Below are 5,670 nucleotides of genomic sequence, written 5' to 3' on the forward strand. Positions count from 1 at the left end.
GACATTCGAATGGTAGGGTCAGAATTTGGCGTCAACAACATGAAAGCATGGATCCATCCTGCCTTGTATCAACGGTTCAGGCTGGTGGTGGTGGTGTAATGGTGTGGGGGATATTTTCTTGGCACACTTTGGGCCCCTTAGTACCAATTGAGCATCGTGTCAACGCCACAGCCTACCTGAGTATTGTTGCTGACCATGTCCATCCCTTTATGACCACAGTGTTCCCATCTTCTGATGGCTACTTCCAGCAGGATAACGCGCCATGTCATAAAGCTCGAATCATCTCAGACTGGTTTCTTGAACATGACAATGAGTTCACTGTACTCAAATGGCCTCCAGAGTCACCAGATCTCAATCCAATAGAGCACCTTTGGGATGTGGTGGACCAGGAGATTCGTATCATGGATGTGCAGCCGACAAATCAGCAGCAACTGCGTGATGCTATCATGTCAATATGGACCAAACTCTCTGAGGAATGTTTCCAGTACCTTGTTGAATCTATGCCACGAAGGATTAAGGCAGTTCTGAAGGCAAAAGGGGGTCCAACCCGGTACTAGCAAGGTGTACCTAATAAAGTGGCCAGTGAGTGTATACTCCAGGTAAGCCCTCAAGCACCTGCATGAGCTTCCTTTGGAACACTTCTGGTGCTGAACTTATACCCATCGGCATTCTCAGCCAATGGTACCGGCCAAATCGGGTGGAGAATGTGGTGAGGTAGCTTGACTCTTCCTCTAATTTGACGTGCCAGAAGTCATGCTTTACATCACAGACAGTAAACACTTTAGCCTTTGACATCTCTGGGAGGATGTCATCAATAGTGGGGAGGGGAAAATGGCTCCTTTTCAGTGCCCGATTTAGTGGTTTTGGGTTTATGCAGATCCTTGGCTTCCCGTTTGACTTTGTCACTGAGACCATGCTACTTATTCAGTCTGTACTTCGTTCCACTGGTGCTATGATCCCTCTTTTCTCCAGATCCTTGAGTTCCTCTATAAGAGGTGCCATCACAGCAACTGGCACTCTGCCTTTTGGCAGTTTCACTGGTGGTATGCTGTTGTCTATTTCAGTGTGATATTCCCCCTCCAAACAGCCATCCCCAGTGAACACATCTTCGAACTCTGTTTTGATTTTCTCCATCATCATGTGTCCACCACAGCTTTCCTCACTTGTTACATGACTCCGTTCTTTTTTCACTATATGCTGCCTGTCAATGGCCAGGATATTTTCGTACCGTACCTTTATTAACTTCATGGCTTTGCCAGACTTCCTGCCCAGTAAAGGAATTCTGCCTTTCTGGTCCACCACTTGAAACTCCAGTCTGTATAATGTATTGTTTCTGGGGTTTCTGACCTTGACTTTACATTTACCAAGCGGGCACAACTTGGTCTTGTTGTACAACACAATCACTTTCTCTGTGTGCTCCAGCTTTGTGCCTAGGTTTAGGAGATGTATGGGAATGACACTGCAGGTCGCTCCACAGTCTATCTGAAATTCAACCAATCTTTTGTCTATCATCATTCCTGCAAAGAGTTGCTGGCCTCGGCTGTGGCCCTCTTTCATTTGGTTGACTGTCTCCTTCTCTCAATTTACTTCTGTTGTGGTCATAATGTCCTCATATGTATCACTGCCCTGCTCTGTAATGGTGTGTCCTGGCTTATATGCCCTGTTGTTCTGTTTTTGATTTGCAAAATGATTTTCTTTCTCACACGACCTACACTTCTTGCCAAAAACTAGGCATTTGTTCCTGTTTCTCTCGTGTGTTTTGCCACAAAACTTACAGCTGATCTCGTCGTCTTTGCTTTTCTTTGCTATATGTTTCACTGCATGTACTTCCTCCTCTGTCTGTCCTTGTAGTGTTAAGCTGTTCTCCTTTGACAGCTCTGTAACTCTGCATATTTGCAGGCATTTGTCAAGTGTCAGATTCTCTTCCCTGAGTAATCTCTCCCTCAGTGCAGAGCTGTTTGTGCCACACACAATTTCGTGACATACGTGTCAATGTTTTCTCCCGATCCTTGGTCCCGCACAAAAAAAAATCTGTATCTCTCAACAGTCTCATTCAGTTTTGGATTATAAGGTTTGTCAAACAGCGCCACCATCATACCCGCTGTCCTTGATGACGTGCTGCCACTCGACAGTGTTCAATAGCTCTCTTCCACTCTCTCCTATGAGATAGTAAAACAGCTTGACTTTCGCAGTTTCTTCAGCATCGGGCATAGTAAGGTCCATATACAGTAGAAACTCCTCCTTCCAACTCTTCCATGCCTTTGCTAAGTTTTTGGAGTCCAAAGCCAGCATTGCTGGAGGTTTCAGTCCTTCCGTCCGTCAGCGGTTTTTGTTTTTTCTGTTCCCCCGTTGCGTTGGGTGGTTAGCCCGCATATATGTCTATGGGTTAGCCAGCCGACTCTTCAAAGCTAATTAGCTAGCTAGCTAGCTGCACTGCTACGCTCGTCCACATCAAACGGCAACTAAGACTGTTGACACCGCTGCCACCATGTTTCATTCTGTTCTGTTCTTCTTAAACTATACAGAATGGAGTGAATAAGTTAATCGTTGTAATTCTCATCTTGGTGGCCTTACGCATACGAAATGGGTAGCGATTGTACAGAAAACGGTTTGTAACAGGTGTCTGAAATTCAGATTTGACCAGAAATGTAAAGCGCTTTGAGTGGCTGTTGCAGCTAGAAAAGCGCTATATAAAATGCAGCTTGATTGACTGATTGAATAGACGGTCAAAGCACTTGTAACTTGCTTACTTATGTCTTTATTCACGTTAACAGACTGCACGTTACATTCAGCCCCAGCCAGCTTACCTTGTAGCGTGTCACACTCAAATTGGTACCCGGAACAACAAACTAGGACCGACAATACTACTGATTCAACTCTCTGTGCTCTCCTTGCCTGGATTATTCAGGGTGCATAAACACGTTACTGTTAGTAACCCTTATGATGAGAACGCCGGCATAAATGTAGACGTATGTAGCTGTAGAAAAATTGTGATTTGATTTTATAAGTGCAATCGTCGAAAGTCGTCATCTCTAGCTCTAATAGGAAACATACACATACCGAGTCAGCCTTTGGCGAGGTGGACAAAAGTGTTTTGGCGCCGCCCGGTGGTCCGTTGTCAACATCAAACTTGTCCGTCCATCCATCCATCCATCCATCCATCCATTATCTGAACAGCTTATCCTGCTCTCAGGGTCATGGGGATGCTGGCGCCTATCCCAGCAGTCACTGGGTGGCAGGTGGGGAGACACCGATATGTTTGGTAAAGTTTGGCGGATTCAAAAATGAATTCTCTTCACTCATATGCCCAGAGGAAGATCTCTCTCTCTCTCTCTCTCTCTCTCTCTCTCTCTCTCTCTCTCTCTCTCTCTCTCTCTCTCTCTCTCTCTCTCTCTCTCTCTCTCTCTCTCTCTCACACACACACACGTACTGCCACACGTACTGAGGGAGGAGGCAAAGCCTTTTGGAAATATGCCTGTAATCTATTTTTTAAGTGTCCTTTATTAATCCCCTTGGGAAAATTCAGTTACTGCAAATTAACCCATCCTAGCTGTGATCTGAACTCACTAACACAGATCTCTGAACTTCTTGCATCTGCTGAGGGGGTCAATATTGATGCTTTATGCATGCAAGAGCATCGCTATTTCCATGATCAATGAGATCTAAAATTCCATGACGTTGGCAAGAACTGGACAATTGTTCCTGCTTCTGCATAGGAGGAGTAGGAATGCTTCTTAGTCCGCATACTCAAAAATCATTAAATACGATAGGGGAAAAAAATCAGCCCTAGAATGGTTGTCGCCTCATTCAGTGGTAATTAATCCCTGCACGACAGTCATATCATGCTACAGTCCAACGAACGTAAGTGATGAAACTGAAGTTGACGTGTTCTATGATGAACTACCTTCACTAGTACAAACCCCCAAACATAACGTGCTAACAGTTGGATGTGACATGAACGCAGGACGAATCGAAAGAGACCACACATTCTTGTATCATAACACAGCAAATAGAAATGGCAAACACCTGTCAGACTTTATTCAAGAAAATAACCTCTGCTGCCTAAACACCAAGTTCAAGAAAAAAATCAGCAAAAATACGGACTTACACCTACCCAAATGGTATTAAAGCTCAGCTTGATTACATCTTGGTTAATAGAAAATTGATAAAAAGCATCACTGACTGCCAAGTGTTTAACTCATTTGTGTTGGTAAGCTCCGATCATCGTATTGTGAGCGCTAACACCCGCCTCAGTCTACGTGCCAACAAACCAAAAACAAGCAACCTTCCCAAGATATGACTGGTCAGCTCTAACAAACACTGACATAAGTCATAACTGCAACATCACGCTCAGAAAATAATTAAATACCTTCCAATCAGAAACAACGACTATCACACCTAACATCACATATAACATCTTTGTTGCAGCAAATGAAGTAGCTGCATCTGAATGCCTACCACTAAAACCCAGGGTCAAAGGGCAAGCTCCGTGGGACATGGAATCAATCTACATGAAATGCGACAATCTACCGAAAGCAGCTAAGCAAAGAAATGCACAACCAACAAAATCGAACATCAACAAATTTAAGAAAGCTCAAGAAGACCTCGTCAAAACATATATGCAAGAGCAAGAAAGGTATGTGCAAGAGAAAATCACCAAAAAATAACACAGACTGCAGCTAGCAAGCAATCGCCCGCTGCATGGCAAACAGTAAACGACATTAGTGGCAGAAAGTCCACTAACAGGGCCAAACTGAAGGCAAAAAATCAGCAAGATCGCCTTGACAAGTGGAGAAAACACTTTCAAGAGCTACTTGGTAAATTACACAGCACCTCAGACACAACTATACAAAAAAATCCTAAATTACGAACTTGATATTAAGAAAGGCGACTTTACAATGGATGAACTAGAAGCGATCACCAAGAAATTACCAAACAGAAAAGCTGCCGGCCTTGACAACATCCCACCAGAAGTTTTTAATGACATACTCCTGAGTCTCTGTAATGCAGTCTATAATCAGCAAACAATCGACCGCTGGCGAGAAGGATGCATTCTTCCTTTTCCAAAGAAAGGTGACCTCGGCCTACCTGGAAACTACCACGGCATCACACTTGCAGCAATAGCAGCAAAGATATACAGCGAGATGCTGCCAAACAGAACACAGCCATCGTCAAAATCAGAATGGATTTTGCAAGAACAGATCAACAGTTGGTCAAATACTGACAGTGAGGTGAGTCATCCAGGGAGTAAAGGCAAACAATCTACCAGCTGTAATTTGTTTGTCGATTTTTCAGAGGCCTTTGATTCGATCGACCGTGATAGAACGGAGAAAAACGTGCTAGCTTACGGCCCTCCACAAGAAACTGGGTGGATAATGGACAGATGGATGGAATATTGCTGGTTTCCACTGGCTCCCCCTAGTGGCTGAGCCCCAGAAAGCCCTTATGGGTGGCCCTGGGTTTATTTCAGTTATTTTAAATTGGGGACAAAATGACTCTGGTAGATTTCACCATATAAATATAACACAAATAACAAAGTTTACTTGAAATTAGCTGTAAACTAAACAATACCAGAATCAAAGGATGGTAAATAAACTTTTAAGTACTAATGTGGATTGTACTTGGAATAAAAGCTGCAATTTGTATTGAAGAAAAGTATGTATTTTTGTT

This window comes from Lampris incognitus, chromosome 5 (genome assembly GCF_029633865.1).
Source record: "Lampris incognitus isolate fLamInc1 chromosome 5, fLamInc1.hap2, whole genome shotgun sequence".
In the NCBI taxonomy this organism is placed as follows: domain Eukaryota; kingdom Metazoa; phylum Chordata; class Actinopteri; order Lampriformes; family Lampridae; genus Lampris; species Lampris incognitus.